The sequence below is a fragment of the Equus przewalskii genome, chromosome 1 (genome assembly GCF_037783145.1).
Source record: "Equus przewalskii isolate Varuska chromosome 1, EquPr2, whole genome shotgun sequence".
In the NCBI taxonomy this organism is placed as follows: domain Eukaryota; kingdom Metazoa; phylum Chordata; class Mammalia; order Perissodactyla; family Equidae; genus Equus; species Equus przewalskii.
Window position 1 is genome coordinate 87,552,492 of NC_091831.1, and position 27,652 is coordinate 87,580,143.

General features: G+C 39.8%; 1 protein-coding gene and 1 long non-coding RNA gene across 18 annotated transcripts in view; one reads left to right on the top strand and one right to left on the bottom strand.

The window, feature by feature from the left end:
* The window catches only part of NRG3 (neuregulin 3), a 1,011,706-nt gene that overhangs the window by 575,490 nt on the left and 408,564 nt on the right, over positions 1-27,652 (bottom strand). The gene's annotated exons all lie outside the window — the stretch shown is intronic.
* On the top strand, positions 365-27,645 carry LOC139082914 (uncharacterized). Of its 4 annotated transcripts, XR_011539277.1 has the most exons (4): positions 365-554; positions 2,829-2,989; positions 21,140-21,239; positions 26,747-27,645. It is a non-coding gene; the product is annotated as an uncharacterized lncRNA (long non-coding RNA). The 4 variants fall into 4 exon arrangements; XR_011539274.1 differs by lacking the exons at positions 21,140-21,239; positions 26,747-27,645 and adding an exon at positions 20,043-20,390 and having other exon boundaries at positions 382-554; XR_011539273.1 differs by lacking the exon at positions 21,140-21,239 and having other exon boundaries at positions 393-554.

A 27,652-nucleotide genomic window follows, 5' to 3' on the forward strand; every position in this document is an offset into this window, starting at 1 on the left:
AGCCTTTGAGCTGGCTTATCAAAGTCTAACAAAAATGAGTCTCACTCTGGGGGAGATTCTCAGGTTTACTGGTAGAAAGAATAAATTTTATTATTTTCATCTGTTTGTCCCATAGACTATAGGATTCTGGAAGACAAGAACATGTTTTTTTGTTTATCCGTTGTGTGTGTGTGTGTATGTGTATGTGTGTATGTGTATATACTGTGTTTCTGATAACTAGCCCATCAAGCTGCCCAATAGTTATTCAATAAATATTTATTGAATGAAAATATGCTATAGATTGAATGTTTGTCTCCCCCACAATTTGAATGTTAAATGGTATCACCCAATGTGATAGTATTAGGACCTGTGGCATTTGGGAGGTGATTAGGTCATAAAGGTGGAGCCCTCATGAATGGGATTAGTTCTCTTATAAAAGAGACCCCAGAGAGTTACCTTGTCCTTTCCACCATGTAACGTCACAGCAAGAACACAGCCATCTGTGAACCAGGAAGCCCTCAACAGATGTCAAATCTGCTGGCACCTTGATCTTGGATTTCCCAGCCTCCAGAACTGTGAGAGATACATTTCTGTTGTTAATAAGCCACCCAATCTATGGTATTTTGTTATAGCAGGCAGAGGGGAGTAAGACAGTATCCACACACCAACTCTGAATACAAACTTTTACCTATTAGAGATAAGAATTTTAGAATCCCATAGAGACTTCCTTCCTTCCAATGACACAGCCTTGCTAGGGAGTTTGAACTCCCTACCAACAAGAGTTGACTACAGGCTGAGTTAACCCTTCGGGAAAGCAGCGGCACATTACATTATTACACAATAATAATTATGTATTATTGCACATACACAAAAATCCAGGACGCAAGAGGACAAGAGCAGGGCTTGTCTTTGACACAGAAGCGGCAGTCTATTACGCACATTGGTCAGAAAAGGGGCATTCTTAGATGTTTTCTGCAGAGTGGCCATATGTGTGTCTGTTTCCAAACAAAGTCACAGAGGAGCTTGCTAGAATATCATGTGTGCTCATTTGGAGACTATTTCCCACTTTTTCAAATGTACCCCTACTTACACCTTCGCAGATGACTGGCTGATCTCGTTCTCCAAGAAGGAGAGCGCTGAGCCTATTCCAGTGGGCCCTTTCCAGCTTCTCCAGCACAGACACCTCGGATAACAGACTTCACTTCTGTCCCTCTCTTATGGGTCAGGTGCATCAAGGGACTTTAATGAGATGATGTTTCAGCCTGAATTACACAGCTCGCCTTCCGACACCACACTCCCAAAACAACCTTTTAATTGGAATTTGATTTCCCATGAAACAATACCTTTCAAAATGGGATGGCTGTCCATGTGGGAACAGTGTTTTCTGCTCTGTGACATCTTTATTTCCCAGATGTACCTTTATGTGACATATAGGGTGTACAAGCCCCTGGCACATGTAGCTGCAGCCTGCCATCTGGTCTCCTTGTGGCCCATTGAGAGCCTTTGGCTCAGTCAACAGGTGACACTTTGATAGCACACCTGAGCTCTCTTCATCCTGTGCCTACAATCCCATCGTGTCCTCAGTATACAAGATTAACAAGCACTCCTCATCTTTCTGCAATTTCCCCCCACAGGCTGAACAGAGAAGGCTCCCCAGGATGCCACTTTCCCAGCTCCCTCTCTCATTCCTTGGGCTCCAATAACACTGGACAAATCAGGCCCCTTGAAGACTGTGACTTTATCTATGGTGTTCTTTTGACCTATACACAGCCAATCCGTCTCTGCCTGACAAAACATTTCTAATAGTTTCAGACCTGTGTAGAATGTGAGCTCCTACTGAAGTCTTCCCCAAATCCTTAGATTGGAAAAATCTGTCAGTATTTGGAACTCCAGTAACACTTCACTCCTGCCTCCAATACTCTGATAATCGCTCTGAATTGCAATTTAACTGTCTACATGTCTGGTCTCCACCCTTTTCCCAAACTAGACTATGAGTTCCTGGGGACCAGGCAGAACCATCTCTATACCCCATAATTTAGCTCAGGGCTTACCAATAGTAGATGCTTCCTGCATGCTTTCTGAGTAAGTACTATAATGTTTATCACAGCGATGATGACATCAATATCACAGGCACAAACATACTTTCAGCATCATAAGGTAAACACCGCCTTGTAGCTCCATAGCAGTCATAATGTTTTTGGAGATAAATAATGAAAAGCCTATCTATGCTTATGTGAATGTACCTGATGCTGACTGCTGACACAGAGTTATTTACAGTTTTTTAATGTTCATGGGTTTCCAGCTAAAATGAACAGTTTAATGTTTTTTTGATGAACATTTATATGTTTATTACTCAAGAACTTTCTCTCAGATTCAAATTTCCTTCCCTGTCACGTATGTGCAGAGGTGACACTCAAAATATTTAATAAGCAGTATGGAAATGACAGGACTAATCTGAAGAAATCTACCACAGCCAGAGCAGAGTTCCAGAGGCCCCCTGAAGGACCAGATGTTAACTCTTTGGTTTCTGGATTAATACTGAGGAAGTCTGGGAACTCTGGTGCAGGGCATTCTGGGTGGCGTGGAGAAACTTAATTCCGGGGGATTTGAGCAGTGATAATTTACCAACTAGAATAAAATCATTGCATCATTTAACAGTCAAAGCAACTAATGAAGCACACTGCTATATATCAGACCTTCTTGTGGTCTAAATTTGTCTTTAGCCGTTTTCGGTGTAACAATTCACATCAGGCGATCTTGGGATAATAGAGACCCTAGAAGTTAATGAGTGATAATAATGCTTGGAATAAACATATTAATCAGATATAAACATGATCTTCATTTTGCAGAAGAGAAATTCAAGCCCAGAGGGATCGTGCAACATTCTCAGGATTTCACAGGAAATGGAAAGGCAGGAAAAACAACCAAAGAAGCAAATCGCCATAATGAACATTCTCTACTCTTCAGCACACTGCAGTTCCACCTGTGCTGAGTCTCGGTCTCTTTTAAGGTGTGTATATTCAATCCTCTCCTTGCCAAAATCTACTAGTCACTCTATTATGAGTAGATATAAGAGCAATTGGCAAGCAACATTTAATCCATTCATCTTCTCACCCATTCACCCAACACACAGTTTTCTGAGCACATGCTGAAACACTGTGCAAGGTAGGTACTGGGAGGAGGTAGGTGGGTACAAAGACTAAAATAAAGACAGGGCTTGACACTGGGAATTTCTACTATTGTCTCTTTCAAATTTCCTTTTCATGCTATTCTAGTTTCAAAATAATGTCTCAACATTGTCTCGATTCTCCAAATTCCTTCAAAAGACTGAACACCACTCACTTTACTTATTTAAACTCTCATTTTTTCCTCTTAGCTCTTATTTGGATTCTGTAATTTAGCATTCAGAAACCCAAGTACTTCCTTCTCCATATGGGGCATGAAGGCAGCATGGGCATTGCAGCCACGTGTGCCTAGGTTGAACTCTGCTAATGCATTTGCTGACTATGTCGAGGGTCACAGTAGAAGTGGAAAAAATATTCCAGGGGAGTTCAAAGAGAGGGCAACTTTGTCAGTCATGGCTTGTCATCCATTTCTGTGTAAAAAGGGCTTGGAGAGTGGGTTGAGGCAGGAGTTAGACTTATCTTAATGCTGCCTTTGCATAAGAACCATGTTCTTACTTCTGTTGTACGCTTGATTCAGATTCTTTAAGAGACTGAGATTATAACCACCCTTCTACTCTCTGTTTCTATGAGTTCAGCTTTTTTAGATTCCACATATAAGTGATAGCATACAGAATTTGTCTTTCTGTCACTGACTTACTTCACTTAGCATAATGCCCTCAATGTTGACCCCTACCCCTAGCCACCAATCCTATCCCTTGGTATCTTGTCTATAATCTTGGGTATGAAGAAAAGCCAATCAAGAAAAGTTTCCAAAACAAACTGTCAAAAGAGAATTCAGGGAGCACTCATTCTAGCTGCCAGCAAAAATTATAAATGTTATTTTGAAGGACTATAAAAGACGAATAGCTAATTTGTCCAAGCACAAGGAATGTGTCTTCAAGCTGTCTTGTGTCTCCAGTGCCCACTCTAGCTAGCATATTGCTGGACCGCAAGAGAAGATAAAGAAATGCTACCTCGAGTGGAATAGCTTTAACTTCCTAGAAAGCACGGCAATGAGAAGTTCACACAAGGAGGCGAGGGAATGCAAACATACAACCGAAGGACCAAGAAGACACGAAGGGGCAGCAGAAACACAGTAGAAGTCAAAGAGCCCTGGAAACTTAAGGCTCTTGAATTTCAACATGTTCAAACTTAAAGAAAAAAAAGCTAAAGACAAAAGACCAAAAAAAATGCTGGTTAAAAATACAGGAAAACAATAGTGCAATGTTAACCCCTAAAATGCCACATTTGTTCAGAACAGAGAATCTACAATTCATTCAGTCACTAAGTCATTTGTTCATGTTGACAACCCCCAGGTCTTAGAGATATGCAATCAGTTATAAAACAATTACATTGTTCCCCAAATGTCCTCACATAGAGTACCCTACCCATCATTCAATTCACTTCCTTAAAAAGTGTCACCCTCTGCACCCTTGCTCGTCTTCTAAGGAACAGTGTGGGGCTCATCTCAAGCAAAGGGGAAGAGGCTTGTTTCTCTGAATCACGTTGGAACTCTGTGCTTTGGCCTCAGCATGTGGAATTAAGTGTGCCTAGGTGTAAATACCTAACTCAATGCTCTACATTGTACCTTTGCAAATCTGGGTTTGCATTCCAAGTTTGATACTTACGGGCATTTTGAACATGAGTGAATTGGATATACGAAAACGTGGAAGTCACAGGGTTTGATTAAGCCTAAATGAGAAAAAGGAACAATGCTCAACATGTGGATCCGGTACAGTGCTTGCCACCAAGCACAGCTTCCCCTTCTTTGCCTTTTACTAAGTCAGTCAATGCCCGTTTATTAAGTATCAACTTAATATCCAGTTCTTCAATGTCTCTGTATGATGCCACCTGAATTCATGTCTTTATTTAACAGTCTATCATTGAGCATCTACTGTAAGACTCTTGCGTGCTGTACCTGTTACCTGTTGCAAGGATAGGAGTGAGCGACTTAGTTGACAGATCATGGACATGTGGCTGCCTCACAGGAACTACCAGGCATGTGTGACTGTCAGGTGCCCAGTCCACTCTGGTAAGTGCCAGGCAGGAGAAAGGGGTGGCAAATGCACTCATAACACGCAGAATTGGCTGACGTCTTAGCACTTGTTTGGAAGACTGGATATGGCTACAGAATTTCAAATATAAAGAGGTTCCTCATAGAACAGCTTCTGGATTTCCCATTTGCTACTAAAAAGACTAGATTAATAAAGAGTGGGGTGCCCCCACCCATCCCCAGAAACACGATCACATCACAAGTGCAGGGCCTGCAACTCTGCTATCACACCGATCTCAGGAAAACAATTGAGACTTTTCTGCATTATTCCTCAAAAGTCTTTGCTTATGTTTCCTTCTTTTTGCCAGAGAAGAGAGGAACTCATGTTTCATTCAGTCATGGTTGTCTTACTAATCTGTGGAAATGGAGACAACAGATGGATGGTTAGCATACACATGAGACAAAGGAAAGGTCTATGGATCTTGCTTGACACTTGGCTCAACCATGTCCACCTGCTCTTCAGTCAATTCTTAAGTTTCCTAAATTTTATTCACAAAATGTGATTTTAATATTACTTAATATTCATTTTTATGACAGTTGCAAGGGCCCAATGCATCACTGGATTCTAGTAAATGTTAATTTTATCTTATGTTTTTTCTCCTTCAAAGCTTTCCTTTCCATTTGATTAGAAGTTTCTCCAAAGAATATATACCAATAATATAAACTAGAATATATACCATATGTCCAATAAATACACGGAAAGATATTCAACATCATTCGTCATTATAGAAATGGAAATAAAAACTGCAGTGAAATACCACTCCATATCCACTGGAATGGACGATAACAAGTGTTGACAAGAAGAATGTGGAGAAACTGAAAACCTAAGACCCTGCTGGTGGGAAAGAAAAACTGTGCAGCTTCTTTGGAGAACAGTTTGGAATTTGAGAAATTCCTCAAAAAGTTAAATAAGGTTACCAGATGAACCAGCAATTCCACTCCTAGGTGTATAGCCAAGAGAATTGAAAACAAATGTTCATGCAAAACAAATGTTCAGACTTGTACATGAATGTCCACAGAAGCATTATTCATAGCCCAAAAACGGAAGCATCAAGTGATGAATGGATTAAAAATGCAGTATATCTAGATGATGGAATATCATTCACCAATAAAATTAATAAAGTACTAATACACACTGCAGCATGGAAGAACCTTGGAAATCTTATGCTTAGTGAAAGAAGCTAGACATCAGGCTATATTGTATGGTTCTATTTACATGAAATGTCTAGAATAGGCAAATCCATAGACATAATGCAGATCAGTGGTTGCCAGAGGGTGGGAGAAGTGAGAACTTTCCTTTCCTCTCTTTTAATGTTAGTTTTCTATATACTCTTTTATATTTTCAGTTTATTAGTAGGTAAAAGGGGACAAATACGGTTCAATATTTTAGATTCTGCATAAAAATCACAGTCCATTTCATGCGATGCCCTTGAAAGAAAGAGAACACACACTGTAAACCATTTGAGAAAAAAGAAGGCAAACCCATCATGTACTTCCCCAAAGCTCCTTGAATTATTAACACAACTTTACTCCCAGAACTCTGTTTCAGAACAAATATTGTTTTGAGAAAATTGGTCCACTCTCTGTGCCTGTTGGAAAGCAATTAAAGCTGAAATCAAATAGCTATAATCATCTGTTCATTTCCGACCCTTCTCTCTCCCTTTGCAGAAAGAGCTGCTATGTATTAAAGCATTTGTGGATCGTTCAATAATTTAAGTATTAGAGAAAATGGTGGTTTTGGAAAGCAGTGCTGAGACAATTTGGAATTTTCAACAGAAATTCCAAATAAAGTACAGATAAGAAGCTAGCAACCCTCCAAATTTTGCTTCTCTTATGGTGGAAGTCATGAGATCTCCCTGCCTTTACGTTGGCTCATACTGCTTCTTGGTCAGCACTGCAAAGTAGAAACAGACTCACCGTCTTTGACATGTAAAGTTTGGCAGAGGAGAAGATTCTTTGTCTTCCCCACACTGGGACTCCCCGTCTCCTCTTCTCTTCTTTCTGGCGTGACTTTTTCTTGTACACATCTGGTAACATCCACTTTTATCTATCCCAGTTGGTGGACCTTAACCAAGAATCAGATTTACTTCATAAAAAACAGCGGTCAGGGAACTGTGGTACATGGGCCAAGTCTGGGCCATAACCTGTGCAAATAAATTGTATCGGAACACAGCTAAGCTCATTTGTTTTCACATTGTCTACAGCTGCTTTTTTTTTTTGAGGAAGATTAGCCTTGAGCTAACATCTGCTGCCAAGCCTCCTCTTTTTTGCTGAGGAAGACTGGCCCTGAGCTAACATCTGTGCCCATCTTCCGCTACTTTATATGTGGGATGCCTATCACAGCATGGCTTGCCAAGCAGTGTCATGTCCGCACCAGGGATCCAAACCGACGAACCTCGGGGCCACCAAAGCAGAACATGCAAACTTAACCACTGCGCCACCTGGCCGGCCCCATGTGTACGGCTGCTTTTGAGCTACAATTAGTTAAGCGGTTGTGAGAGAGACCACATGGCCTATGAAGCCTAAAATATGTACTATCTCACCTTTTACAGAAAAATTTTGCCAACTCCTAATATAAAAGATTGGGGATGGTGGCTTTCCTTTAAATTATATATTTGATATGTTTGACCCATTAGAAATATTTGACATTAATTTAAGTGCTTTGGTGTTGTGTATTTCAAATAAATATACACATGCGGGAGAGACACAGCCAAAAACTGAGCACTAAATTTTGGAGTAAGACAGACTTGAAGCTTATCTCGGTTCTGATATTTAAGTAGCTGTCCGATCTTGGATAGGTTACTTAACTTCTTTAACTCTGTTTCCTTATCTGTAAAAGGGGGATAATGAGGGTACCTACCTCTGTTAATTAGAGAGATTTTGACTGAGACTACATAAAATTCAACTTAAAATGGCTCCAATCAGAAGGAAAATAACATCATCTCACTCAGCTAGAGGTGGTTCCTGGGCTGTCTAATTCAATGGCTTAACGGGATCATCAAGGACCTGGCATCATTCTATCACATCTAGACATAATCTTGTATAGAATTGCAACACCAGCCCACTTCTTAACCAGACTCCAGCATGGGGACTGGCATTCCACTGATTGGCTTAGGAAAGCACATGGCCATGTGGAGAGTGGACTGATTGTCAGAACAAAACAGGAATTCAGTTAGAAGGGAAGCCCATGGAGGATGGAATGTGAGCAGCGAGGCAACAATATCATGAGGAGTCAATAAGCTAAGGAGTGTGAAACACATAGTATGTGTTCAATAAATGTTGGCTCTGCCTTAGGGCTGTGATATCATCTTTTTGTTGGATTTGCTGGTAGTGTCCTTCCAAAATATACACTTTAATAAAGAGTAAGCTTGAATTAATTTTTCTTGAGACTTTTAGAAGAAATGCATATCATTCCATTAGATGACTGAAAAGTTTGCAGGATTTACTGAGAGTGGATGGACATCAAGCTCAAACACAGACACTTCTGTATCTTTGTTGCAGCCCACACTCACGTATCAGTGTTACTCATGTCCATTTTACACTATGTGTATATCAAACACTTATGCATCCCTTAGGTCATTCTGTGTAATTAACTGCAAAGTAAATCTAATTAAGGTAAATGGATATGCTATTTTCCTTACGAAATCACTCACTAATGCCTATAAGTAATAAAAAAGAAGCCCCTCTCCTTAACCCCCTTAATTCTGGCTTGGCTCAAGCATCATTGTCTCCAGCTACTATTTGCAGCTTTTCTTATCTGCCCTCAAAGGCACAGCATTCCACATTCCCTTTGTCACAGCCCTTATCACACGGCATTGTAAATGCTGGTTTACATGTTTCGTCCGGTTCACCAGACTGCAAACTTTGAAAGGGCAAGTCCTGATAATACAGCATGCCCTTCTTCCACGCTTTGGGGAAAAAATAACAAACAGCATAAATGTCCAGTGAGAATGTCCATTATCGAGAGACCATGGCCCTTATTTACACCTCTGGCCATGGAAGAACTGCAGTTTCCACTTGCCAGAGTGAAAGCCCATCCCTTCTCTCCGTTTTGCTTCTCCTTGTGTCTTCAGCAAGGCAGGGTGATTAGAGCCTTCCAAAAGTCCGTTGTTGTTTTCCTTTCCCCCTCCCTGTACCATTCAGGGCATTTCTCCTCGAAGGGAAAGAAGAAATAGACCGGGACTCTATCCAAAATTTAGAGTTGATGCAGGGGGTAAACATGAGCCAGGAAAGCTCATCTGTAGATATTCTGAGCAGGTGTGACAAGATCTCAGCGACTCTAACTGCTAACTTACGAGATATTTATTTAAAACTATCCCACCAACAAAAAAAGCACACAAATGACCCAAACCACAGCTCTGGATACAGTGACCAGACACTCCACGAGGGCAAATGTCCTTGGAGAATGCTGACTGCAGAGTCTGGAAAGCTCCCACTTCCCGCCCTGAGAGCTGTTCTAGAAAAATGCCTCTGTCTTGCAGGACTCTCCCAGTAAGCTCTGCGTTTTGAAATCCCATCCATTTTCCCACCCACGACTCAGAGTCAGGTCAGTCGTGCGCTTTTCCCCACTCCTCCCACCTGGCATTAACCTTGGCCTCCTCGCCGCTTCCTCAGCATATCTTTATTATAGCACGCGTCCCTCTCTGTCTTAAGTGCTGGCTATTTTTGTGGGTGTTTCTCATTCCTCCCTCCCACCAGGGAGATCGTGAGCTCCTTGAGGGCGAGGGTGGTGACTCACTCATCTCTTCTGCCCCAGTGTCACAGACCACCTGACCTAACAGAGAAGCAGAGGCAGGAATATATCTCGATCGATAAACATGGCTGAGTACGTTTGTCCCATTATACTTTACTGCAAAACTAAAAGCAACTTTGTAAACAGACTATTTCCCTTATGCAAGTAGGACCTTGAAAAATGAAAAATTACGTTAAAGAACCTGGTTGTTGATCCTTTCCGTATGAGTGCCTATCTAAGAAGAAAAACATTCCCTTTTTTCTATTAGGGTGAGGATACCGCATCAAATATAAATGCCTGTGTTTGCCTAATTCCATTTCTGGTGAAGGCATACATTTCCTTCGAATTTAAAATTGCCTCAAGGGATGGGATTTTGGCAGACAGTGTTAGATTACAAAAGTCAGGTTTTCTCTATAAATGGCCTCCCCAGGCATTCAAGATCAAAATGTCACAAAATGATCATATCAGAACCCTCAAAGGTGAGAAAAGTGACTGCCCCCTGGTAATGATCTCATGCCAGCAGAGAGAAAAGACAGCGTGGAGTCTGCCTTAGCTTCTCCGGGAAAGGAAAAGTTCTGCAAAGCCTGGATGTGATTCCAGAGGTAACACTGGGCTGCCTTGTAAGGCGGTGCATCCCCATCATTGCAGGTGTGCAAGCACAGTGGACTGGTCACTAATCATGGGTGTTTGAAGGGATTTCTTCCACTGATCAGAGGGCTGGACTATATAGCCACTAAGGTCACTTCCAATGTCAGTCAGCGAGAGATCATCCTTAGATTTAAGCTGTGAGGAAGAGCCACAGAGTGGCAGAAGAGAAACTGTTGGCTCCCCAGTCCCCTTGTTCCCTGAGGCATCCGACAGGCAGGAGGCAGTGTCACGATGCTACACAAATGCAAGGCGTAGGCTTCCAGGCTCAAACACAGCATGTACCAACACACTGACACAGTGTCTTAGTCAAAAATTAGAGCTGTGAAAGCTGATTAATTTTGCATCCAACTGAAATTCTATTTCACAGCAAAGCAGTTCCGCAGCTGTGAAAGGATAAGCACTATGGCTCCAAAGAAATCAATGATCCCACTCTAGTACTTAAAGCATCCTTAGGATTCCCTTTGGGTGACAGACAAGTGTATAGGAACATTGCTCTGATAAATCAAACCTCAGGCATTCCAACCAGTGGGCAAACAATTGCCCATGAAACTCATGCACTTGTCTGCCCTTGGTATTCACTGGTTTTCTGCCAGCAGAGCAGCATGGAAGGTCACAGGTCCAGGCCTCCATCTGCTCCCACTCAGGTACCCTCTCCATGTCCCGCTTGCTCCCTTCTGCACTGCAGTCAGTTAGTACTGCATAGAGATTATATTGTCCAAATGTTTAAGAGAGTCTGATAGTGCTGAACAGCAAGATGTGCACATCCCAGCTCTAATCATGGGGAACCTTTATTTTTAGTCACCTCCATAAACAGGCTGAATGGTCAAAGCAGCTTTTTCCGAAAAGGTCTTAAGGAAAAATTACTCTAGGAATAGCCATAAAAAATAAGAAGAGAAAAAAAGAAGAAAAGCACATTTTCAGTGGGGAATGACGGTGTTAAAACATCTTCTTTCTTCTCAATGTCTCCAGCCCTTCCACTATGGTAATGTGAATATGAATGTTTAAGAAAGGAATTTAGGAAGCCCGTTTCACAGCTTATTTGACCATGGAAACCTTTGCTCCTGGCTCCCACTGAAATTTCAGTTCCTCAGAAGCGTAGTTTAGGAAATACTGAGTTAAAATCAAACCCATGGATCTACAGCATACAGGGACATTAATAGCATGGTCTAGAAAGAATCAGAGAACCAAAGACTTTACCCAATTCAGAGGCGGGTAAAAATAGCATTCGACCTAGAAATGGTTCCTTTTTCATGAAAAGCTTGGGAAAGCAATAAAATTGCCTCGGTGTGCACAAGTGCCAGACCAAGCGATGGAGACAAGTGCAGGGAGCGAGGCGACAGAGACCAAGCATGAACAAAGTGTAAGCGGGTCCAGGAAGGATGTCAGGGGGCAGAGGCAGCTGCAGGAGGCGTCCTGACAGGGGGCAGAGCTGAATCCCTAGGGCAGCAATGCATAGAAATGGCCCCAGTTTTAGAGCCATAAGAATACAGTTGATTAAGATGCTGTTGCACAAGTTTCATCAATGCAGATGATGAGATTTTTCTGCAGTAAATACAATAGCCAGGAAGCCACAGAGGTGAGCTTGGGATGTTGTTCGGAAGAAAACTCAGACTGGACCAGAGCATGGCCAGAATCAAGATGTGAAATGGAAGAGGGGGCAACAGAATCACATCTGGTGAAGGTTATCAACAATGCCACCTGAAGAGAAACAGACGTTATGCTAAGAACCCCAATGTACATCGTTATACTTCAGATCTTAATTTAGTGGGTATTTACTTGGACTACTTAGGAAGCCAGATGGATAAACTCGCAGCTGCAGTCAAGGGTCTGGTGCCAGTGATGGGACAACAGATTAGAAAAGCGTTATTTATCAAAAGGCCTCAAAAGTTCCTAATTTTTGACCGAGTACTTCTACATGGAATCTGCCTTCAGAAAACCATCCCAGACATGGAAAAAATGTTTTGTCCAAAGATATGTATCGCCATATTATCTGTACGAATGGAAGCATTAAACCACACACATTTCTAATAATAGAAAGTTTTAGTAAATTATATTGGAGTCCTACAGGGGGATTTAACGCAGTTATGAAAAATGATATTTATGAGGCATCTGTTAACTTGATTACAAACCTGATTATAATACAATATAAACAAATAAAAAATAAAAATATAAGTGTTCTATGTAATCATGACCATGAAAATAATTACGGTAAATATAGCAAAAATGTCTAAAAATGTAGCAAAGCAGTAATGACATGTGGGAATTGTATAACTAAACGTGATTGTATATGACCTTTCTCTTTCAATTTTTTTCAGAATTTAAAAATTTCTCTTTACTCTTATGAAGCAAAATATAAAATATGTTAGTCCAGGAAAGTACTATCTTTAAAGAATGGTGCCAGAACCGGGCTTTCCTATGAAGGTGTTCTTCACTACAGATGCACATTGAGGAAATAATCCCATATGTGCAAAATAATCATAGCCTAGCATTTTCAAAGCTGTAAAGAAATGTCAACAGGAAAGGGGGAGAAGGAGAATGAATGGACACTGAAGGATCTATATCTCAGGTAGACTCCCGTGGCCATGTATAGTTCAGGATGAAAACCTGTCACTGGAGGCCGTGGCCCGTAGCTGTAGGGGCCCAGGTCACCCAGGGCCTGAAGCCAAGAGAGCAGTCTCCACGTTTCTACGGTAGGTTGCCCAGAGTGAGGCTTCTGTGGCCAGCAATCTTGGCTTCCGGAAGTCTATTCCACCTAAGGACACGTAAGAAAAGATTTGGAAGGATGTCTAAGCAACCTTGCAGAGGTGAAAGCACCTTAGCCACTTGGTTTTGGAGTCAGAAATGTCATGCACTTAAAGGGTTACCGTGAAAGAATACAACATATTATTCTATTCTATGTGCTCAACAAATGTAGTCTCATTCTTTAGAACCCCTCTTGATATGACAAAAGATCTAAAAATGGCCTTGCCTTAGCTCTGAAATATATATTATAAACCCTCTAACTCCTTTTCAGGATGTCTTCTATTTTCATGTGTCCCAGACTAATAACATGCCCCTAAAATGTAATTTCAAGTCATTCTTATTTAAAAGAATCTAAGCAATCATCTACCTTTATTGTAGATGACTGAGACAAAAGAAAGAAAAATAATGCAACAGAAATATTAATTAATTAAACTCCCAGGAAAGGTGAGTCTTTTATAAGAGAGCATGATGGCTATAGAACTAACATAAATCCTTCTCTTACAGGAACAATTCTATTTTTTAAAAAACCTTGCTTTGCAGGAGAATGCAGCTTCTCAATAAAGTAGCACCCTTACAGCAGCCAAGGAGAGAAGAAGCCACTCTAAAAATACCTGAGTAAAAATGGAAAGAGGTGACAGTTCTTCCATGCTCCCGGAACAGCCATCTCTGGGACTGCACGGCCCTCAGCTGTCCAGTTGCTTCACCTTTCACTCTGCTTCACAACTGTGCTTTTTAGGGCAGGGGAAGTGTGTGGAAAATGGCTCAAATTTTCAGTCACCATGAACTTTCTTTCATTTCTTAAAATGGATTGGTTACCAAAAAAAGCAGTACAAACAAATGCCAACAACAGAATCTAGAGAATTTCAAAAATATGCCGTGCTAAAGCAATCTTCAAGGATAAATAAATTCAAACTTTAAACTCCTGGCTCATCAACTTCTAGTACGACCCTACATTTTCGCCTCTCACATTGGCATTTGGATGGGTGTCATCTGCTCTTTCCTTTACTCAAATGATTTTATTGAGGGATGATGTGCCAGGCACTATGGAAAGTCTACGTGAGAATAATTGATACTGAGACATGGTGCAGCCTCTGCAAATCACCCCCAGCCAAGGGACAGGACCCTGACCCCATATCCTTGGTGAGATAAAGCAAAATTGAGCAACCCTTGTTCAATTCATTTACAGACTTGACAGGACCCCACAGAAGCTGTGGTCTATAAACCACCTTCCTCTACATTCATAGATTAGAGATAGGTTGATCAATCAATCAAAGACCTGAATTCAATTCCTCAGTCTGGAATGCTACTCTAGCCACGGAGGGGTGTGGCTGAAGTCTCACCCCTTGAGGACACACACATTAAAAATATCCTAACAGGATCCAAGTCCAAAACATCAGTGAAGATATATGTCCTGGCCCTTCTTCTTGCAAACGCCTTTTTCATGAAATTCTGAGCCAGAGTACTGGGTTCTTTAAACAAGGATATGGGATTTCTGCTTAAGAGGAAGAAACTGTTATTTACCGAGATCTATTCCTCATACCATGTTATGAACTGAATTGAGTCCCCTCAAAAATTCATAGGTTAAGAGCCAGGCCCAATGGCCTAGTGGTTAAACTTCGGCGTTCTCACTGCTTCGGCAGCCTGGGTTCATTTCCCGGTCAGAAAACCACACCACTCATCTGTCAGTTGCCATGCTCTGGTGGTGGCTCACATAGAAGAACTAGAAGGACTTACAACTAGGATATATAGCCATGCACTGGGGCTCTTGAGTGGGGAAAAAAAAAAAAGAGGAAAATTGGCAACAGATGTTAGCTCAGGGTGAATCTTTCCCTGAAAATAAAAAAAAAAAGTTCACAGGTTGAAGCTAACCCCCAATGTGGATGTACTTGGAGAGAGGTCCTTTAAGAAGGTAATTAAGGTTAATTGAGCTCACAAGGGTGAGTCCCTATTCCAATAGGACTGGCATCCTTATGAGAAGAAGAGATATTGGTAGCATATGCACACACAGAAAGGGCCATGTGCAGACACAGCAAGAAGGAGGTCATCTTCAAGCCAGGGAAGGTACTCTGGAGAAACCAAACTTGCCCACACCTTCTGGGCTTCCAGCCTCCAGAACAGTAAGAAAGCAAATTTCTTCTGTGCAAGCACCCAGTCTGTGGGTATTTTGTGATGGCAACCCTAGTTGACCAACATGCCATATGATGATCCACACGCTGCATATGTTAGTCCAAGTAAGAGTACATATCTAGCAAAGGTCAGTCATCATGTAAACACAAAGAAAGGTATTTGAGGCAATTGTATTTGGTTTGAAATTACAGCGGGGGCATAAATGCTTTGAGATCCAGAAAATGAGGGTCCCTAAATCTCCAGGATTTACACTTACGTCTGCTTACTGCAAAGGTAACCTTTTTGGGGTTCCATTATCTGTAAGATGATTACAATAATGAAGGAAATTTGTATTTATGAAGACAATAGATAGATTTAAAAAAGGGGGGGGGATTATTTTTAATCCCTGCCTTTTCAGACTTTCTTAATTGTAGCCCCAAGTATCTTCAAGCTGAAAGCTCAGGCCCACCTACTGCTGAGGCAGCGTTTCCCACAGGCAAATGAGGAAAGGATGCACTGTACCTGTGGTAACCAAGGGCATCCACCTGGCCCGTACAGCTCCTGTTTTACCATTAATGCTTAGGCCATGGACTGGGTTTTTAGTCTCATGTTCTATCCCCACACCAATTTAGCTTCCTGACTGAGTCTAAAAGCCCAGGACCCTGAGAATCTGACACTCTGCTTAGTTCTTGCTTGTTTCTCATACTATGTGATCTGTATGCTTTCCCTCAGCCTAGAGTCTTCCTCCCAATGAACTGATCACACAGAACAAGATACCAATGCCTAAAACAACTCCAAGCACCACTTCTTAACTTTAATAATACCAGCCTTTACTAATTAATGTGTATCAGATAATATATAGAGTTGTCTTTAGGGATTACCTTATTTTTTTAAACAATTCTTTGAAGTGGGTACATTTTTTATCACAGTCTTAAAGAAAAGAAAATTGAGAGTTAGAGAATTTAAGTCATTTGGCAAAAATCACAAATTAAATGTTATGAGAGATTTCTATCCTGGCCAAAATGTAGTAACATGTACCAGACTTACCCTTCTGCCTAAGATAACTTTTAAAAAGATAAAAATATGTAAAACAATGTTGATCAGTTTAGATATCTGGCAAAGAAGCAAAGTGATCCCAAAGAAATGGGAAACAGATGAGAGATGAAAATTACAATGTCTGAGATAATAAAGGAACTGGAGAGAACTGAAGATACATTAGACTTTGTGGAAGAAAAGAGTAGAGTACTTGAGTACATAGTACACAGACTACCAAACAAAAAAGAAAAAAGAAGCAACCATCCGTAAAGTGTGAGACCACTTCAAGTTACATATCAGACTCATAACTTATGTGGAAGTAATCTGTAGCTTCCCAAGGAGAGAAGGACTGTAAAAGATATTTTAAAACATAAAAGCCACATTTTTGGAACTTTGATGAAAACTATAAACCCATAGAATCAAGAAGTTCGACAAATCCCAAGCACAAGATTGATGAAGAAAACTATAAAAAGGCATATTATAATCAGCTTTCTATAAAACCAACAACAAACAGTAAATTTTATAAATGACCAATGGGAAAAGGTACATTATGTACCGAAGAAAAAAATAAGAAGAGCAGGGATCTTGTCAGAAACATTGCAACCTGGATGTCAGCAGAGCAGATCTTTAAGGAACTGAAAACAAAAACAAACAAAAGTAGTTAATTTAGAATTCTTTACCTAGAAAAAATATATCTTGAAAACAGAGATGAAATAAAGCCATTTTCAGATATACATTAGCTCAGAGAATTTATTAGTAGTAGAGCTAATAAGAAATAAGTAATAATAAAGGATGTCCTTCAGGCAAAAGAAAAATATCAGACAGAAATCTGGATCTACACAAAGGAATATGGGGCAAGAAATGGTAATTATGTGCCTAAATAGAAAGATTTTTGTTCTTTTTACTTAAACATTTTAAAATATAACTAACTGTTTAAAGCAAAAACAATAACAAAGTATTGTGAAGTTTATATCTAGAAATAAAATGCTTGATAACAATAGCTTAAAGACTAGAAGAGGAGAAATGGAAGTATACTGTATACAGTTCTTACACTATAAGTAAAGTGGTATAATATTACCTGCAAGTAGATAGTGAAAGTTAAAGATATATACTGCAAACCACAACATGATGGTAAAGCAACCACAAAAATAATGAAAGAAGGAGCTAAAGCAATAAGACAATAAAGGAAATGCAAACACAAGCTAAAAGGCAGAGATTATCAGACTGGATATAAAGGCAAGACCCAACTCTATGCTGCCTATAAGAAGCTCATTTTAAATATAAAACCTCTAAATAGGTTAAAAGTAAATGGGTATAAACAGATAGTCACACAAATAATAATGAAAAGCAAACTGAGGTAGTTACAGTAAAGTCAGACAAGTGGACTTCATAACCACCAAAACTTGAGGGATAAAGAAGGATATTACAGAATGGTAAATGAGTGGGTCAACTCTCTAAGCATCCACAACAGTTGTAATCGTGTATGCAACTAATTAGAGGGTTGCAAAATACATGAAACAGAAACTGATAGAACTGTAAGGAGAAATTGGCATTTCTACAATTATAATCTATTTTTTAAACCCTTATCCTCAATAATTGATGGAATAAAAAGACAGCAAATCAGAAAGGATATAGAAAAAGACTTTGGTAGAAGACTTGAACAATAGTATCAACCAACTTGAGAAAACTGATAGTTACAGAACCTCCATCCAACAATAGCAGGCAAACATTCTTTTCTAGTGTGCATGGACTATTTACCAGGATAGATCATATTCTAGTACATAAAACAAGTCTTAATATATTTAAAAGGATTTGATTCATACCCTGTGTGTTCTCTGACCCCAATGGGAATTAAGTTATAAATCAATAACAAAATGATATTTGGGAAATGCTCAATGATTTGTAAACTAAATGTACACTTCTGAATAACAAATGCAGCAAGGAAGAACACAAAAGAAAAGTAGAAAGAATATTAAAATGAGTGAAGATGAAAGCAGAAGACATCAAAAGTTGTGTGATGTAGCTAAAGCAGCACTTCAAGGGAAATTCATAGCACTGGAAACTTGTATTAGAAAAGGATAAAATCGTCATGTTAATGATTTTAGTTTCCACATTAAGACACAAGAAAAGGAAAATCAAATGAAACGAAAAAAATAAACAGAGAAAAGAAATAGTAATGATGAGATCAGAAATCAAACAAAGAGAACAAAGAGAAACAAGAAAGAAAAATCAATGAAACCAAAACTTGGTTCTTTAAGAAGATGAATTAAATTTACTTCTACCTAGAGTGACTAGGGAAAAAAAATGAAAGAAGACACAAATTACTAATATAAGAAATGAGAAAGATGACATCACTAGAGATTCTAGAGATATTAGAAAGAAAATAAAATATTATGAACAACTTCATGCCAATAAATCAAATACTTTTATGAAATGAATAAATTCCTTGAAAGGCACAAACTATCAAATCTCATTAAAAAATAAATAACTTTAATTGTCCTGTAGATAATTAATTATTGAATTATCTATATCAATAAATTGAATTGCACTTGAAACTTTCCCACAGTGGTTTTCACCCCTGAGGACTTAACTGGGCAATTCTACCACACATTGATGAAAGAAATAATACCAATTCTACACAAACTATTCCAGGAAATTGAAGAAGAGGGAACACTGTCCGATTTATTTTCTGAGACCAACATTCCCCTAATAGTAAAACCAGGTAAATATACTACAAAAAAAAAAAAAAAAACATACCAGTATTCTTCATAAAAATAGAGGCATAAACTCATAACACAGTCTTAGCAAACAAGCCAACAATATGTATAAAGGACAATACATCATGGCCAGCTGAGGTTTAACCCAGGCATGCAAGGTTTTTATAATATTCCAAAACCCATCAATATAAATCACCATATTAACAGATTAAAAGGAAAACCATATGATCATCTCAGTTTATGTTTGCTAAACCATGACTAAGCCCCACCCTGGCTGACACTACTGAGGTCATAGCCTAGTCTGTGTCTCAGTCCTCTTGATATGAGGCAGTTTTGATTTATAAAAGAGGATGAGTACAGGTAATATATGTTTTTCATCGTAGTGTGATCAAAGGTGGTTAAAGCCAATTGTGTACACAAGTTTGGGTGAACAATGTTAAATAGAAGACATTTGGAAATATCGATCATTCTATGTTAAAAGCAACATTGTCATAATTTAGCGATCGAGTGTAAAATAAACCCATTTAGAACATCTAGATAGTATTTCTCACACTGATTCTTATTTTATTTTAATTATGAAGTCACAGCACTTCTCCTTCTCTTTTTTTCCTCTTTCTGCTTCTTTTTATCCATTATCATCATAGTATTAATCAGAAGTCTCTTAATAAAAGTGTTCCAGAAGGAGCCATTTTATTCTAGGAATTGGAAGAAGAGAATTTTTAAAGGATTTTTGATTTCTACAATTCTGTACGCACTTCATTGCAAATGTTATCATATCAAATAGCATCAGATATAAATGACTGTGTACAGTGTAACTCTATGACATGAAACTAAAGAAATATAACCAACACTTCTCTTTCCTCTAGAGCTTGCAATTCATCAAAACATTTGCCTTCCTAACTGAGTCACAGGAACCATGCTTTCATAAGAAGAACATATGGATTCTCAAAGATTAATAAGTTGTCTTGAATATCTTGAATTGATAAATTCACAAAGAGCCACAAAGAAAATGAATGAAGGTTATAAATACTAATAAATATCAGAAGACCCCAACTTCAAGTGACTGCAAAGTCAACGAAAATGCCAATATGGAACCCAATCTCTTTAATAAAATTTAATGAAAACTTTCAGAAAGCCAGAACTAACTACGCAACATAGCTCCTTGTATTTAAATTTCTTTGACTTCTTTCTATAAATATTTGTTTCATCTCAAATTGTCTGAATTTTCTTGAAACCACAACACATGCTTACACATTCCTCATCACCCTAGACTCAAACACACATCCAGTCCAATTCCACATTTAAGTGTGATGACAGGGAACAAGACCTTCTAATTTTTAGTTTTAGCACTTTTATCACTATTATAAAGTAGTGCAATGCCTGACATATCATGGGCATCGAATAACTACATCTTCTCATTTCACAACACGGGTGATTTTTTGGCAAACCATTCCAATTTAGATTATGACTGTATGCATTAGATCATAATAATGAGTGAATTCAACTTATACTCCATATTCCTAGAAGAATAAAAACGGTTCTCTAGTATGCTAGGAGAATATATATTACTAAAATATTACGAGATGATGGAATTCTTTATCTTTTTAAAATTTTCTTGCCACTGTGGCAACATATCACTGTCACAGCTGTCATTGGCATTGTCATGCCATTAATCTCTAACTCAGGCGGCCCTTGGATGCCCCAGGAGATCTGGCAATAGGAAGAAATCTTAGTGACTGCCCCAATAAGGAAAAAACTGTCAGTCTTGGGACAAGAAAAAAAAAAGCCACAATAACTAGATTGAGAAAAAGTTCTACATCATCAGGAAATAAACATACCTCTATTGCCTTTTAAATCCTTTGTCTTTTGGTGCAAGACGCCATCTCTGCATTAATTAGCATTTGTGTATGAACCAGGCGTACATGCTTCGTTCTTAATATGACACATCATATCTCTCTTTTAGGGTCTCTGAATAACATATAACTATTGAAGAGTCAATGATGTGGCAGGTGGATACCCATCTTCTCAAGGCCACAAACTTGGGATCATATCCCGGAGAAATGGTATGTTACAGAGGTAGCATAAAGCAGGACTCAAAATGCAAGTGCTGCTTTCAAATTCCAGCTCCCCTGTTTCTCAGGAGAGGGAGTTGAAGCAAGTTAATAGGTTATTTCCTCAAATATAAAAGAGGGTAAATAATAACCACCTCATAGATGGTTTTAAGGAATAACGAAGGTAATGCATTAAGGAGCTCAACATACTTCCTGGTCCATAGTAAGAACTCAAAGAATGAGAACTGATCTGGGGGCTGCAGGGAGCTTGAGCCTCTGTCTGCCCAGGACCTGCTGCCAAGTTTCTGGCTAATAGACACATCTAATCACCTATGACATAATCACAAGGACTTTGTTTAGAGGACAAATTAAAGAGTTTCTGAATATTCTATTTCAAGGAGATCTCAATAAACAATCAAGTCCAAGGCTTTTATTTTAAGGAGTGATGCAGTGACCTGCTCAAGTTCACCCAGCTAAATACTCAGTGAGTCCTGACCCAGGTTCTGATCCCGTGATCTGAACATTGATCTGAAATTGATCTCCAATTTCCCCACTGAGCTAAAATGCCTTCTCTCTGTCTAGCCTTTCCTTTTCTCTCTTTCTCCTTCCCTCCCACTCCCTCTCCCTGCCCTCTTTAGTTTCTAGCTGACATTGGAAATGACTAAGCTACTTCACTAAGCATCATGAAGAAACTACCCAGTGATCTGTAAACTGACCTGGTCACTAAATACCAAAATTATCAATAGGGTTCTAGTGAACATACTGACGATCCTTTATGTCTCTAAGGTTTATCTTAGTAAAACAAAAACATGCTTACTTGGAAGATATTTCTGAAGAGCTAGAATTTATTAACATATGACACGTCGCATTTATTGGATGATAAATGAAATATTATAAGACAATCGGCAGGTTGTTCTCTTGAGTCTTTGATCCATTTACACATATCTTTACCCTAAAATGTTTTGAAAAATGGAATTGGTAACCCACGCCAATGCAGCCATGTTCTCAAGCTCAGAGAAGAGCAAAGCAGTGAGTCACAAGAAGGTTCAGCCAGGAAGCCAAAATCTTTCTGAGGCAACTCAGACAGACAGTTCTCTAACTGTCTGTCCCCAAACAGATTGACAGATCGGGCTGCGAAGTCAGCCATCGAGGACTCCATCAGCACCACCCACTCTGGGCAGCTGCAAGCTCAGCTGGTCCTACTCCTCTCCAGGCAAGCGGGCTGCTGGGCAAAGGAGCCCATTCATTATGAAGACTGCCTGTGAGTGCTGGGGCCGGGCTCTGCCAGACTCAAAGTCATGCTCCCAGCAATGGTCAAAGCAGGCACTGCGGGGTTTCTGAAACCACTGTTAAATAGGGAGACCGTGGTAATCTGGTTACAGTCCCTGAATCAGGCATGCAAAAAACAAGGGAGAATAATTTAGAAGAAAAGCCACACCAAGCCAGGGACAATAGAAGGGAGGAGGGTTTGAAATCCCAATGCAAACTGCATGCCTCTAGGTACCAATTTGCCTTGCAGCAGAATTTAGGCTTCCTAAAGTTAAATTATGCATACAACAGCCTCATTATCCACAGTGGTATTTTCATATAAAGATCTGAAGACAAAATGTAAGCTTGCCTCCTGGAACCTTTAGAGAAAGCCATTGACTAATCCACATACGGCATAGCTCTGGTCCCACCTGCTGCTGCCAGTACAGATGGGATAGATGCGACCAAGGGGATTCCCTGCAGCCGCCAGCACTGCAGGCTCAGTGCTGCATGCCCAGCCATCCAGGGCTGCTCTTTCAGACACGGCAATTTTGCAAAACATTTTAAACACGTTATTCTAAAATCACAATGCACGCAGCTGGGTTGCAGTGAAAAACGTTTCCTATAACAATATTTGGTGGGTTTTTTTGTTCTCACATTAATATATTCTTTCTGGTATTAGACCAAAATAAACAAGTTTGCAAGGTCTTTTTTTCCACAAAAGAGAAAGCCGGGTATTTATTATTTATAAAGACCTCCTTTAGAAGTTGCTTTCCCCAAGTGGAACGCGGTTGTTGCTCGATGAATTTTTTACTCATTCAAAAAATATTGTTGAGCTGCCACTCAGCTGACGGCCGGGGTTTAAAGACAAACTAGATATTGCCCTGCTTTCCAGATGTTTGCTTTCTATTTCTGAAGGAAACAGGCCAATTCTGCTAGAGTACAACATGTTCTTTGCCATGGGAGCTAAGCAGAGGCAACAGCGAGAAGAGCAGTGACATTTGAGCTGAGTCTTGAAAGAACAGGGAACTTGTCAGAAAGACCGTGAAGACCCAGTAGAGCACCCGCAAAGGTATGAGGGTTGTGTGGGACACAAGGCATGGAGGAGGAACCCCAGGAGACAGCACGGACACGATGAGGCCGTCGGATGCAAAGGAACATGTCATGAACAACCTTCCATGCTGATTTGCTGTTGAGGATGACAGGGCATTATCAAGAATTCTATGAAAAACGATCATCTTAAAACTTGTTTTCTTCCTTCTTCTTATGCCATTTATATATATAAACCACAGGAATTGTGGAAAATAAACTACAAGCACAAAACCACCTGTGACACCCACAGACGAGATCAGATGTTTATGTTAAATTGAGCATTCTAGAAACAGTGCCAAGAATCTGTTATTGACCAGAAGCAACTGGAAGTAGGAGACTTAGGAGAAAATTGTCATAATACAAGCAGAGTATTTATTTTAGTTTAAATAAACTGAATAATTTATAGAAAAAAACAGTGTGAAAAAAATGGGAAAGGAATAACAAATAAAGTGATTATAAACAAGGCAAGATAAGGCAAGAGACTTTGGTGGGATGCCGGCTTAGAGAAGAGCCTTCAAGATGAACTTGAACAAGAATGGTGAGGTCAGCCGGCCTTATATCTTCGCTAAGCCACCAAGGAAATCAGTCAACCTTTCCCACTTTTTCTTTACCATCTCACTGTGGATTTAGCCTGTAATTCCCCAAATGGACATCTGTTGTGTGTCCAGAGGTATTCCCTGTGAGACAACTTGGCTCTCAGAAGATGTAGAGAATTTGATACATACCAGTAATCCTAAGTATTTGCTTAGCTAATAAACTCGGTCCTCTGATTTTTACAAGAAAATAGGAAGGGGGATGTGACAATGAAGAGAAATAGTCTATATTTAATCTAGAAATGTTAAGTTCTGCAGCTGACCCAAATTTTGATCATTTCTCATAGACCTGTCCTATACCCCATGTATAATTAACTCCAAACTCATCCCAAGGAACTTTTCTACTGTGTTCCTCTCCTGAAGAAAATAAAACCGATGGCTAAAATCCCATTAGTTTTATGAACCCAAGCCACTACGTTACACAAACGTTTCTTGGGAGTAAAACAACAACAAAAACAAAAAGATTGAGCAGCCGTGAAGAGTGAGAGGATGGAAGGATTTGATGGACAACAATAAAAGCAACTAAACAGACAATTCTTGGTCTCTGGATGTCACTGATTCTTGGTGATCTAGAGAAGGGAATATTCATTTATTCATTAGCTCACCAAATATTTAACGACTACTATGTGCCAGATACTTTTGTTTTTTTTGAGGAAGATTAGCCCTGAGCTAACATCCATGCCCATCTTCCTTTATTTCATATGTGGGACGCCTACCACAGCATGGCTTGACAAGCGGTACCATGTCCACACCCGGGATCCGAACCGGCAAACCCCGGGCTGCCGAAGCGGAATGTGCACACTTAACCGCTGCACGACTGGGCTGGCCCCCATGTGCCAGATACTTCTCTGGGTGTTGAGGACAGAACTAAACAGAAAAGGTCCCTTCCCTTCTGGAGATGACATTGAGAGGAAGAAAATAATGGAGTTTCCAAATCTCTGGCTTGGCAAACTGGATTATCACTGTATCCCTGAGATAGGAAATTCAGTCTGTGGGACAAAAAAAAAAATCGATTCACCTTACACACACCGAATTTGAAATCTGTGCCTTCTGCAAGCTTACTTGACGGATTACGCATCCTGTAGGATATGAAGACCTTGCACATTCTGTACCTTTCTGGAACGAATAGTACTGATATCTCAGAAACAAAACATTCCAAATCTCAGGAGCTGGGGACAATGAGAGGTCACAACAGCTGATGACAAAGGTAAGCTAACTAGCAAAAATGATCTGCATGCCACACGCATGAGCTAGAGTCAGGGTAACAGTGACTTAAGGGCGACAATTACTTCTGCCTGACAACCCTGAGCAAGCAGCCTGGACTCTGGTCCACCGTTACCTGCAGAAGGTTGCCCGCTCTCCGTGAAAGCAGCTCCACAGGCAAGCTCAGCTCTGCCTCAGCTGAGATGACAGAAGCTTCAAGTGACAACTCGTTGCCTAAGAAAGATGACAGTGCCACATGCCCCACAGGGAAACAAGGCCATAAGTGAAACCGGGCAGAGGTTTTCAACCTTTTCCTTTTTAGAAGGAGAAACTTCTTATGAAATGAAATCTTATCCCATTTATGTCAAATAAAATGGAGCAGATGAGGGAAGCGTGGCTGTGGAGTGGGTTGGTATTTGTAATGGAGACACATCAGCAACTCAGAGTGGATCCTAAGTTATAGTAGACTCCTGGTCTAACCCTTCGTTTTACCGATAGCGAAAAGAAAAGGGTCCATCAAGGCAGAAATCCTTGTTAGTCTAAAAACAGCAGCTAAGTTTGATTTGGAACCAAGGTCAGAGCACTTTTTAATTTCCAGATTTTCTCAACTTGCCAGGATTTCTACAGAACTGGTGTTAAAGTTTATCTCCTCATAGAATGCATTGGGAGACAAAGCAAATTATTTACTTAACTTTATATTAAGTAATGACCATTCAGTAAGATTGTTAACGTAGTCCTATCTTTCACCAAAGTGCTTGTATTGCTTTAGTGATAAAAACAGCCCATTGATCTCTACAATCTTATATGGTTATAGAAGTGTCTTGAACATTCTTCTAAGTTCTTAACGATAAAGTTTTAAATCCTTTTCATACTTTTTCAAAGAAAAACTGTAATGCATTCTTCTCACGGGGGCTGAGATGTTTTAACCTAGATAGAGATGGAAGGGAGAGGTATGAAGAAGCAGAATGTTCCATTAATGGCTCCAGGTTCTCAACACCATTATTAATTGGGGCCCATACTGAGTTTCCCGTAGAAGGTTATAATTATTCTTGGTTCCAAAACTCCCCTACTCCTCCTATCACGACTATGGACATAATGGTAAAAACCACATATATGATTTCTTTGTCTTACACACAAAATTATATAAGTAAAAATCATCCACATTCAGCAGAATCCATTCATGTATTCAAAAAAAGTCATCCTTCAAAGGTGCCCCCTTGGAAGTCACCATCCTTACAGGAGCAGCCACTGCCTTCTCATTTCCTGCCAGCTTCAGTGTATGAGCCACAGAGGAAGGTTAAATCTGACACCCCACTAGGAACAGCTGGCCTTTCACCAAACGTAGTTTTGTCCTTATGGATTGCCATGCTTATCTTGTTTCAGGCCATTCTGAAAACTCAAATCGTTCCTCAAAGATGAAGATCAGCTCTGTCGTTCACTAACCCGGCACCTGACAGAGTGTGCCCCAAACACCACAAAGAAGACACTAGTGGAAGGGAAGTTTCAAAAGTGTCCCTGTCAGTAGTAAGTGTTTTTACCTACCAGGCATCTACTTTTAACAGACCTCACACATTGCTAATAACAGACCTCACACTGATTTCATTTTTAAAAAGCTCTATTATATTTAAACTTCATATGTATATACATGCCATTTTAAATATGGACCATAAATGCCAAAGGGATATTCCACTGTGCTGATAATGGGTGAAGAAACAAAATCCCTTGTTACTTCAATTTGGAAAAATCAACATGCATACATATATATTCAGCTAGAGATCGTCAAGTCCAAACTTGTAGTTTCATAGTTGAGGAAATTAAGTCCCAGAAAGTTGAGAGTGATACGTCCAACGGCACAAATTTTGGACACAACAAAAGAAGCTGGAACAGACGCTGGGATGGCTCACCCCTCACAAACTCTGTCTTTTATTGTTCCTCATCTCTCTTTGATGTCACTTACAGAAGGCTGGGAACAAAGGGGTAGGTCATTGTTCCTATCTTGGCATTCATCTCCCCGTCTAAAAGATGAGATGGTCTCTGGGCTCACTCCAAATTTAAAACTCTGCCATCTGACAACTTTAGAAGACTAGGCAGAGCAGAGATAATGAACGAATGTCATAAGAAGATAAGGAAATGTGATCATTTTAAAATGACATCAGGCCACAATTCCGGCTCCATAAATAACATCAACTCATGTAGATTAAAGTAATATTCTGTTGTCAAGCTAATGAGAGAAAATAGATGAGAAAGCTCCTCTCTCTAAATAAAAATTTCACAGGAGAAAAGATTATT